Source organism: Culex quinquefasciatus, chromosome 2, assembly GCF_015732765.1.
Source record: "Culex quinquefasciatus strain JHB chromosome 2, VPISU_Cqui_1.0_pri_paternal, whole genome shotgun sequence".
NCBI lineage: Eukaryota > Metazoa > Arthropoda > Insecta > Diptera > Culicidae > Culex > Culex quinquefasciatus.
Genome location: NC_051862.1, coordinates 199945645 through 199958270, shown reverse-complemented (window position 1 = coordinate 199958270; position 12626 = coordinate 199945645). Strand labels below are relative to the sequence as shown.

Here is a 12626-nt window from a genome sequence, read left to right as displayed (position 1 = left end):
TACCGCAATAATGCTTCTGTCAGTACTCCTCATGGTGATTCAAATTATGTGGGCTAAAATGATTTTCTTTTTTCGAGGTGATACTCTGTAAAAAACTCATGGTAATTTTTTATCTTAACATTTCTCTATTTTTTCGCAAATCTTTATTTTATTATATTTTTTTTTGTTTTATACTAGTTCAGTTGTTTTGCAATCATTAGTTTTAAAAAAATGAAAGATTTGACGAAACAACAATTTTAGTGATTTTTAAGATTTTTAAATTTTTTTTTGCCTCCGATTTTTCGGCCCAATCTTGACGAGGGGTGACAAAAACTTATAATTAAATTTGAACCAGCCTTATTCGAATAAAGCTTTTTCAAATAATTCATTATTCTCCGATCGGTCCCAAAAATCCGATTTTAGTTGTCTTGAACGCAAATGAAAGGTGTGGCATTTCGAAACAAAACAGTATGAGGCTCTTTTTTATGCAAAATTTGCTAAACTTGCAAGAAATAATACTATCAAAAGCATACAATGGAGTTTAAAGTGTTAAAACTTTGAAAAACTGGTCTTAAATGGTCAAGGTCATAACATTTTGAATAAAATTTTTCGTGAAATTCTGGTAACTCGTGAAGAATACATGAAAACCTTTCATGTTTTTGTCTACTCTACAAATTTGTAGAACATTGGTAGACTCTAAAAAATGACCTTGCAATGTTACAAAAAACCCGTAATTATACACGGCGTGTTTTCTGGGCAACCTTAAGGAGAAAAAATAGTCATCACTAATTTCAAAAGTGTCTTATAGGATATTTTCTCAGCTTTCCAATGCTTCTAAGAGCGAAATGTTTCATCGGGAAATTTCTGAGATATTTCTATTTTAAGTTTTTTCTTTTAAAATCCTTGAACATTTATTGGAAACTTTTGAATAACAGTCCAGGAAACTTGTCAAATGATGTGTTCCATGTGTATTTTACTGACCAAAATGTGCAAAATAAGACAAGAAACAACTTTGTAGAAGGTTGCAAACCGCTAAACATTTTGAAAATTAAGTTTTAACCGAATTTTTGAATATGTGGGATTTATTCAACTAATTAAATAATAAAACCGTATTGAAATATTATTTTTACAAGAACAAATAGATTATTACATAATTGTTGTGTACAAATAACACCGGACTATTCTGATTCAGCTTGGAATTAGCTGATACAATCGAAATTTCTACAGGTTTGAGATTGATAGGGTATTACAGGATTTTTATGATTAAATATCATATTTCCTTAATCAAACACTAACTAGTTGCATGGATACAAAACATGTTTTATACTCGAAATTATACTGCAAATTACTGTTGCTAGCCTTAGGTGAAATACTTTTCATTAGTATGAAATGATTGTTTCAGTTTTTTTTTTTTTTTTGTATTAAATGATCAAGGAATTAGCAATATTTTAGAAGTTCATAAGACTCTCATCTTCAATCTCATCTTAAAAAAATATATATGTCTTGATTTTTGTTCAAATAGTTTGGAAAGAAAGTTTCTGTTAGATTTTTTTTTGTTAAAATACTATTTAATTTTTGTTCAAACAAAAATAAATGTTTGTGACGGTGTTTTCAGAATTCTGAATTGGAAGACTCGAGTTTTATTGCTACTTTTAAGTGCATTTTCTACAGAAAACATTTTATAAAATGTTATCTTTATTTTATACTCATGAAAATATGACTTTTGAAGCTTGCTACAGTAATATGTAGAACATTTTCGATTTCAAATCATATTTGTATTTATGTTCCTGGTTAACGTTTGCTTAAGAAAATATCAAATTTATTCATTAAAATTCAATAATACCATTAAAATCACAAACCTGCCAAAGTTTCGGTTGAACAAGCTAAATCAGAGTAGACACGTGATATTTGTACACAAAAAATATGTAATTATCAAATATTTCTTGTAAAAATACATTTTTACACCGTTTTATGATTTTAATTTCTGACTAAATCCCATATATCCAAAAACTTAGACAACATATAATTTGCAAAATGTTTAGCGGTTTGCAACCTTCTACAAAGTTGTTTCTTGTCTTACTCATCAAAATGTGCAAACATTTTGATGAGTAAATGACTCATAAAACACATCATTTGATAAGTTTTCTGAACTGTTAGTATAAAGTTTCCAATAAATAATAAAGTAATTTAAAACCAAAAAACTTAAAATAGAGGTATCTTAGAAATCTCCCGATGAAACATTTCGCTTTTAGAAGCATTGGAAAGCTGAGAAAATTTCCTATAAGACACATTTGAAAGTGGCGATGACTATTTTTTCTTGATAAGGTTGTTCTAGAAAACACGCCGTGTATAAAATGGAAATAATTGCTCTAAATTGCCTCTTTGGATTTTTGCAGATTCGAAAATAACATTAAATTTCCCATAAAATGACACGTCTCGTGATATTCAACAATTCACTAACGTTAAATTGCAGCGATTTTACAAATTTTACAAGCAGGGGTGTGCTTATGGGTAGATTTGAGTAGATGACATCTACTTAGCTGTTTGCTTAAATTTAATTATTTTTTAAGGAAAAATATTCAAGTTAAACGATATTTTTGACCATAAAAGGGCTTGCACCAAGTTTCACCAATTTCTTGGCTCAATTTTGAAGCGCCCTTTTCTTTTTTTCAAGTCATATGCACTCTTTCTGGAAAGTCAACCAAACATTTCAATGTTCCAAGGTAGTGCTGTCGCAGTCAGTCGCAAAGTCGCCAAGTCGAGGAGCGATATTTTTAAATTAAGTTTGTCTGAAGGCACCCCTAGGATTTAAAAAATTGTATTGAAATTCTCAATATGAAAATTTGACTGGAGGCGCCCCTACGACTTAAAAAAATGTATTGAAATTCTCAATATGAAAATTTGACTGGAGGCGCCCCTACGACTTAAAAAAAATTATTAAACTTCTCAATATGAAAATTTGACTGGAGGCGCCCCTACGACTTAAAAAAATGTATTGAAATTCTCAATATGAAAATTTGACTGGAGGCGCCCCTACGACTTAAAAAAATGTATTGAAATTCTCAATATGAAAATTTGACTGGAGGCGCCCCTACGACTTAAAAAAAATTATTAAACTTCTCAATATGAAAATTTGACTGGAGGCGCCCTTATGGCTGAAAAAATTGAACAGGGGTGTGCTTATGGGTAGATTTGAGTAGATGACATCTACTTAGCTGTTTGCTTAAATTTAATTATTTTTAAGGAAAAATATTCAAGTTAAACGATATTTTTGACCATAAAAGGGCTTGCACCAAGTTTCACCAATTTCTTGGCTCAATTTTGAAGCGCCCTTTTCTTTTTTCAAGTCATATGCACTCTTTCTGGAAAGTCAACCAAACATTTCAATGTTCCAAGGTAGTGCTGTCGCAGTCAGTCGCAAAGTCGCCAAGTCGAGGAGCGATATTTTTAAATTAAGTTTGTCTGAAGGCACCCCTAGGATTTAAAAAATTGTATTGAAATTCTCAATATGAAAATTTGACTGGAGGCGCCCCTACGACTTAAAAAAAATTATTAAACTTCTCAATATGAAAATTTGACTGGAGGCGCCCTTATGGCTGAAAAAATTGAACAGGGTGTGCTTATGGGTAGATTTGAGTAGATGACATCTACTTAGCTGTTTGCTTAAATTTAATTATTTTTAAGGAAAAATATTCAAGTTAAACGATATTTTTGACCATAAAAGGGCTTGCACCAAGTTTCACCAATTTCTTGGCTCAATTTTGAAGCGCCCTTTTCTTTTTTTCAAGTCATATGCACTCTTTCTGGAAAGTCAACCAAACATTTCAATGTTCCAAGGTAGTGCTGTCGCAGTCAGTCGCAAAGTCGCCAAGTCGAGGAGCGATATTTTTAAATTAAGTTTGTCTGAAGGCACCCTAGGATTTAAAAATTGTATTGAAATTCTCAATATGAAAATTTGACTGGAGGCGCCCCTACGACTTAAAAATGTATTGAAATTCTCAATATGAAAATTTGACTGGAGGCGCCCCTACGACTTAAAAAAATGTATTGAAATTCTCAATATGAAAATTTGACTGGAGGCGCCCCTACGACTTAAAAAAAATTATTAAACTTCTCAATATGAAAATTTGACTGGAGGCGCCCCTACGACTTAAAAAAATGTATTGAAATTCTCAATATGAAAATTTGACTGGAGTCGATGCGCGATCGCTGCGCGATGGTTTGTTGTTTGTTTTATTTAAATTTAGCTTTGTCACTCTTGCGATGCATAAGTTTCTTTTTGTGGTTTGGTTGTTTTTTTTTTTATTTGACTAAATGATTTTTGGTTGTTGTGCGCACGCAACTATATGTTTCCCCAAGAGCGAGAGAAGCCGACTCGCTCACCAAAATGTATCAAATTTAGACCAATGATTTCAAATGACTTTCTCAGATTGAAGGAGTAAGCCTACCCTTCAGGTGATTCGATACTCCGAATTGGTAAAAATGTTGGAGCTCGTTTTAAAAGCACAATCGCATTGATTTATTTTTTATTTGTTTGGAAGTGCGCAAAATCTAATTCGTCATTCATTTGCGTAATGCGTTTTATTTTTTGGCACGATCATCAATGTTTATGAGAACATTATCATCTTTCATATTGTAAATACGTGCTATTCATCCTTTAATTCTGTGCTTACAGTATTTAACGGTGTAGCATTCTTGAACAACCACTTCGCAGCAACAGCCTCACAGGGCATGCAAACTTTATGCATCGCTTTGTCAACATGTTTCCAACAGATGACTTGTGTAGGCTGACTTACTCTTTGAATCCTCTAACAGAGGATGATTTTTGACGGGTAGAGTTTTTCGGAACATTTACCCCTAAGCTTTGAAAAAAAGAATACTTTTGAAATCAGTACCATTAATATTAATTTTTTTATTGCTGTTTTATTTTTTGATGAAAGAGATCTTCGCTTCTGGTTAAAGTTTTTTTCGAAGTGATAGGGACTCAAAATAAATCGCTCTATGTGGCAACTTTATTCTAGTAGAGGACTTTACTAAGTGATTTCGTTTACTTTATAGATCGAGAACTGATATGGGAAATGAAACATAGTTTGATTTTATTAAGTCATACAGTGTACAATGTACACGGTGTGATTATTTAGAGTTCTCCTAGATAAATAAGGTAGGTCTGATATTTTGCACCTTGTAAGAAAGTCTATTTCCCGAAATTTTGAGGGTTAAATTGAAATATAATATTTAGCGCCAAGTGCAACTTCTTCTAAGAATCTCAGAATTTTATAACGATCTTATAAGATTTTTCTTTGGAAAGTCACTGAAAATTGATTGAAACAATATACTTATTATATTTTTAAGCACTTTGGCTACTGAATCGTAAAAAGATATACGTCGCATCTCGCGGCGTCCGAGACACTATTTGATTATACTGGGATCGATTTTTCGAAAAATGCCAAACTTTTAAGGTCTGTACTGAGCTCCGGGGTGCCCCAAAATCAATGTTATATATACCAAAAGATGTGCAAGAATCGGGCCTACACGCCAGTGATGTTGAAAATAAGCGCTTCAGTGGCCAAGTGCCTTAAAAAATTACATTTTTGAAAAAAAAAATCTTTTTACGGGTTAAATCCCATTTAAAATTCAAATGCAAAGCACCAGCTCCTGTTACATCCAATCAAGCTCATATTTGGAATTTGGGCTCAGTATGACCACCGGAACAATCCTCTGAATGTCCGCCAAAATGTAATTTTTGTTACATCCTAATACATATACATAATCTATGCAAATTGCACATATTCTTCTAAATTATCTAATTTGATTCCACTTTGTATAATCTAGACTTTATCAATTAGATCTCTAAGAACAATTTTCGGAACAAGTTCTCATAATAAAATATCAGTATTTGTTCGTTACTAGCTGAGATATGCGAATTTCGCTTAGTTACACAATAGGAAGCGTTAACTGAGACATTTTGAATGCTCATATTTATTTTTAAAGAAATTAAATAAAATTTTGATATCAATTTTTGTCTCAATAAAGCAATGCCGTTAATAGTAACGATAATTGCACATAATATAGTTTCATAATTTTCTTAACTTTTTGGCACATTTTTTAAATTTTCAAAAAATAGTAATGAAAAACTTAATTTTATTTTATTCATTTCGATTTATTGTTCTTATAACCATTCAGTTCGCCTGAAAATTTCATATCAAAGTATAAATATTTCAAAAATATTAGTTTCTGAAGCTTTCACAACTGGGATCTTGTTTATTCGTTGAGCAACAAAAATTACGATATTATGAAATGAAAATTAACTATTATAATTCTGGTTAGCTTTTTAAACAAAAATTGTTGTTATATCCTTTGAAACTTAGGTATCCTGTTCTGCCAAGATCAAATTATGTTTTTTACGGTTTTGTTTACCATGGCCAAATTGGATGAAAATTGAAAAAATATCAATTGATGTCTCAGAGAGGGTCATTCCAAATAAAAAAAAATTGGCAAATTTGTTAAAAAGTGTTAACAGTTTAATATCAAGAAAAAAACTTGAGCTAACAAGGGCGTAAGAGATTTAATATGAACTGAACTTCTTTTATTGCTATGAAAATTCTTTTAGACGAAATCATTTATTAAGCTGAATCATTAAAAAAAACTACTCCGTATTATGTAGAAGGTGATTTTATGAAAATGATATTTCAAGTGAAAAAGCTGATATTTAAGGTGAATCCAATGCTTATCTATTTATTTATGAGCTCAAAGAAGTAAGATTTGTTCAAGAAAAAAGATTTGCCAACAAATCCATATTTTCTTCATTATTTTTTATTTTCATTTCAACGTCGGCTCAATATTATTCTTTATCATATTCTCTCAAACTGTTCACAGAACCATAATGTATAGCAATGTTATGGTTTTGAAGCATGGATTCATTTTACTCGCCGTCAAAAGACTGTGATTGGAAAAATATCACTGCAAAAAAAAAAAATAATAGTAAATTTAGAAATAGTCTTTAGATTTAGAATATCAATATATTTTCTTGAAAATGTTTTTGCAAGAAGTTAAGACATTAATTGACCCTCGCACTTAATTTGATCATTTATGTTGCTATTTTATACAATTTTGTTAAAGAATATTAACCAGAACCAATATAAGAACAATTTTGGATAAATTTAAAATTTACCGTTTCCGGGAATTTTGTAACCCTGGGAAATTGAACGCTTTATGTAATACTAAATCGCATCAGATTATTCTATTGAGAGCTAGTCAATCTTTTTCTCCGATTTGATTGCAAAGTTAAAGTTCAAAAGCCATACACTGAAATAAAAAAAGTACGAAATTCCTTTATTTTAAGAATTCTGCCTCCTTTCCTTATTAAGTAATTGTGTTTTTCGGATAGCTGAATAAGGATTTTTATATGTTATTTTCAAGTTGGGACCATCCATAAACCACGTGGACACTTTTTGGGAATCTGTTACCTCCACCACCCTCCCTCCCCTTGTGGACAATTGTCCATACAAAAAAACTTTTTGTATGGATCGTGGACAATCACCATACCCTCCTAAAGTGACCACGTGGTTTATGGATGGTCCTGTTCAAGTCATTCCAGGCATGTTCATGACAAATTTGATAAATATGAATGTACGTGTTTCTATCAATTTCATGTGATTTTTCCATAGAAATATACATTAAAATCGATAAAAATATTCACTTTTATCTTAGATTTGTTCTCCGAAACTTACCGTGGATCTGGATACCCTGTTAATATATAATTCTGACTTCTGGATTGAATACGTGAGAGTCAGTTTTTATTATCAATTCCAAAATGGATCAAATTTAATTATGTGTAGATAGAGTTATCTTTTATGATAGGTGCGACCTTAAAATTTTTAAATAACTAAAAGATTCTATTGTTTCATTGCAATGGGTTGCGTTTTTCCACGCTGCAGACAAAACATTTTTATTTGTTGGGGGATGGGCATTTTCATTATCGAGTAGGACGGGACAAAGAAAGGGTTTACGACTAGGTTTAGAGTCAATTTTATGAATTTTCAAAAATAATGTGAAGTTTGTGTATGTTAAGGGCAAAAGTCACTGTTTGTCTGTTTTGATCTTATATTTGAAGTTTACTAAATAATGTTTTCAAACCTATAGGTTCTTGAAATCTTTGACACTTTCAAGCAAGTGTTTAGCCAAGCGAATTACCTTACTAACCGTTAAAGAATTTTTGAAATTCTTTTATTATGTTTTCCTAAAATAAATTTGCGGGAAGGTGCTTACATTTTTGAATGAATAAAAAAAATCAAAAACATAAAATAACTTTTATTTCTGATAATGTTGAATCGACGTAACACCTTATAATCTAGCCCTCTTAAACCTTGCGGTTTCGGCAACGGATTCACAGGCGTGTATCGTTCTTTTTGCGACAAGACTTTTTTTAATTTCTAATAATATTGATTCAAAATCACAGAAAAAAAATATCAGCAGAAATCGTACCAAAAATAAAATTTATGCAAAAATAGTAATCTTTAATCCCAAAAATTAAAGTTAAGTTATATATGTACTACTTTGTTAAAATAGGTAAATTTACCATAATTTTTTTTAATTTTTAATTTAATCTACGCTTTGTTTATTAACCATCAAGAACCATGTGTATGTTTAGGTACTTTAGGATTTTGTTTTATTTTTAAGTTTAAAAATACGTTTCCACTATAAGCGCCTCACATATCAGTTAGTGACTGTCAGCGCCCTAAAAATCATATATGCACTGTAGGCGCCCTCAGCCAAATGCGCATCTACCTAGCTCAAGCCCATCAAACACACCCCTGTTTACAAGCTTTAAACAACAAACTTAAAAATGTTGTATTAACTTTATTAACTTAATAACTTTACCAATTTTATTTACTTGATTAACATTATTAACCTTTTTAACTTTATTAACTTTATTTACTTTATTAACTTTATTAACTTTATTAACTTTATTATTTTTATTAACTTAATTAACTTAATTAACTTTATTAATTTTATTAACTTTATTAACTTCTTTAACTTTATTAACTTTATTAACTTTATTAACTTTATTATCATTATTAACTTTATTAACTTTATTAACTTTATTAACTTTATTAACTTTATTAACTTTATTAACTTTATTAACTTTATTAACTTTATTAACTTTATTAACTTTATTAACTTTATTAACTTTATTAACTTTATTAACTTTATTAACTTTATTAACTTTATTAACTTTATTAACATTATTAACTTAATTATTTTACTATGACCGTTGCAAATATTTTTCAGAGAGCAAAAAAATATTCTTTCAAAAAACTTCTAAATTTTTATGGAATTACATTAAAACTGAAAACACTTAGAATTGCATTTTCCTGCATTAATAGACATATTAAGCATGCCAGGGCTCGATCAAATTTTTTGTAAAATTCCAATGTATTACAATGATTTATTTCGGCGAAAAAAAAATGTCAGTCCTTTTTTTTTAAACTCACAAAACAATTGGACTGGTATAAAATACATTTTATAACACTTTTTTTTATTGAAATGTTGAAAGTATGGCTTGTAATATAAATTTTTATACTTTTTTTCTCATTATGACTTTGGTCAGAGTAGAGGAACATAAACTTCAAAAAAGATATGGTCTAACATAATTAACTTTATAAACTTTATAAACATTATCAACTTTATCACTCTATAAACTTTATTTAATATTAACTTTCAAAAAATATGTTAAAAATTAAGAATAGCCCCTGTAACACCCAACTTTATCTTTAGATCAATCATGAATTCCTTTTTAAACCAATTAGAAAAAAAAAGAAAGGAGAATTCTGATTTGTTTTGAAAATTGTTGGATTGATGATTTTATTTGCTCCATGTGACATGCCAATGATTTTTGTTTTTTTTTTTTCTGGAGTCAGATTTGCCGTGTTTTTTTTGCATAATATCGCCTACATTCATATTAAAATTAGTTGGCAGTAATCTGTTGCTGTCCCAGATTATGATTTGGGACAGTTTGTTGCGACGTCATGAAAATTGTAAAAAATACTCATTTATTGATTAAGTTACTGGAATGTTATGAAAAGCAGAAATTAGGTAAAAGATCAAAATAAAGTACAATAGGCCTGAAATAATCAAATTTGAATATCTAAACATTTTTTATCCATCATGGAAATAATATAAAATTTAAAATTTAAACAAAATTCTGAAAGTAAGGGCCATTAGACCACTTCCAACACATCTTTACTCCAGATTCTTGACGTTCTTTAAAACAAACCAAAAAACTGCCCTGAAAAAAAAAATACAGAAACCGTCACGAATCGGTTTCCCGATAATCAAATTTGGCCACCGTCGTCTGGCGTCCGGTCATTTCGAGACTTTTTGCAGTTTGTCAGAATTCTAAAAGAAACAAAAAAAAAACGAAAGCAAAAGAAACAGCTGTGCCGGAATCCGGCAGTAAAACTGAACTCGGTTGGTTTTCACCCAATTTGGTCCAATTGAATTTACTCTCACAGTGGAAGGAGGGGGAAATACAAAATTCAGTTGTAAGCTGTTTGTGACAGGTTTCCTTCTTTCGGAATGCTGGACCATGTTTGGCGATGGCAACACTGGCTGGGAGCGGAGACTTGTGGTTGAATAATAAAACTTGATGAATTGTAAGACGGAATCCGATTTGGAGCGTGTCTTCTCATCCATTACTTATTTTTTATTGGTGCAAATTTTGTATGAGTGAATTACAATAATACAATAATGACAATTGTATGAAATTGTAGATAATTGTTTAATTGAGAAATGAACGATCAATTTTCAATCATCGTCGTAGCCTTGCTATCGTTTTTCAACCTCCCTCAGAGCATAGACAACATAATTGTTCATTGCTTGCATTGTTAACCTGCGTCGTTGCGTACAATTGAGCTCCACAAACACGCCACCTGGCAGTACTACAATGTTCACCTGTTTGAAAAGCTCACCGCTCTATGCTGCATCAATCGAATCAAAGCAAAGCAAAACAAATCCTTTTGCAACCTCCACACTATTGATGACACACACAGCACACATTCGTTCAGACAGACAGTAGCAGTTTCCCAATCCACTTCAATCATCAGAGTTGCAACATAGTGGAAAGTAAACGATTTGTTCACCCAACTCCCCATAAGTTTGCCTCGTCAGCAGCCAGCATCACCAGCATCATCCTCATCATAAAGGAAACATGACCTGTTTGTGGTGAGGACCCTCAAGATATTGAAGGAACTGCCAAAACAGTCGTGCACCAAGATGTTATAAAAACATTGTCTTCCTCAGTTAGAGGCTCCTTTTTCTGGCTATGATTTCTGTACGAAATGCACCTTTGAGATGTTTCCCCTGAAAACTACTTCAGTGCGGCTTGCCGTACGTGACTCCCCCCCCCCCCCCTCCCAGGAGCATCAATTTCAATTGACTTTTAGTCGATTGGAATAATGTTTGGACAGGGTTTTGTTTGTGCACACTCCCTTCCCGTCTGGAAAGTTCACGAACAAACCTGATTAACCCGGGGGACGGAAATGAGCGGCCCGTGTGGCATGTTGCCAAACTACGACCTCCAGTCTGAAATGACACTAACGATAACCAAAAGTGCTCATCACCATCGCACAAGTGCCATCACCGTCATCATCATCGATGTCATCCATCTTGGCGTTGAAACGAGAGAGTTGAGAGAGTAGCTGTGGTGGATTCGAGAACTTTGGCGGCAAGGACAAGACGACGATGTGATAGAAGTTTCATCTAGCAGATGATATGACTCTTTAGTGTCGTTATTGCTGTTGCACATGGAGTGAGGGTTACAGTGATAGACGCTAAATGTCCCTGGATAATTCTCCGCCAACTCACACGAAATCGGGAAAAATTGACCCGACCCCTCGTCGATTTGCGTGATACTTTGTCCGAAGGAGTAATTATGCTCTCTTAACTCGAACCCGAGGCCCATTTTTTAATATCTTGTAACGGAGGGACGGTACGACCCCTTCCATTCCTGGTTCATGTTTGTTTAAGAAAATATCAGATTTATTCATAAAAATGCAATATTATAATACCTTTAAAAATCTCACACTTGCAAAAATTTCGTTGTATCAGCCAAACCAGAGCAGACACGTGATATATGTTCACAAAAATTATGTAAAAATCTATAAATTCTAGTAAAATTTTCATTTAAATACGGTTTTATGATTTTAATTACTGAATAAAACCCACAAATTCAAAACTCAGTTAAAATATAAATTTCAAAATGTTTAGCGGCTGTTATTAAAAAGTTTCCAATATATGATGAAGGATGTAAAACAAAAAAAAACTAGAAATAAAAATATCTCAGAAATTTCTCGATGAAACATTTCACTCTTAGAAGCATTCCCGAGCAGACGGAAATAACTTGGATATAACGTTTTTTGCTATTTGAAAATACTAGGCCGATAACATTTTATGTTATTTATAACAAGATTTGTTATTCGTCGTTATGATTTTTTTTGTTATTGGATTGTTATTGTAATAACATACTTAAAAAGTTTCCAATATATGATGAAGGATGTAAAACAAAAAAAAAAACTAGAAATAAAAATATCTCTGAAATTTCTCGATGAAACATTTCACTCTTAGAAACATTCCCGAGCAGACGGAAA

At 31.6% G+C, this 12626-nt stretch overlaps 1 protein-coding gene across 2 annotated transcripts in view; it reads left to right on the top strand.

Annotated features, from left to right (window-relative positions):
* Positions 1 to 12626, top strand: part of LOC6049441 (neuronal acetylcholine receptor subunit alpha-7) — a 232286-nt gene that overhangs the window by 171726 nt on the left and 47934 nt on the right. The window lies entirely within an intron of this gene.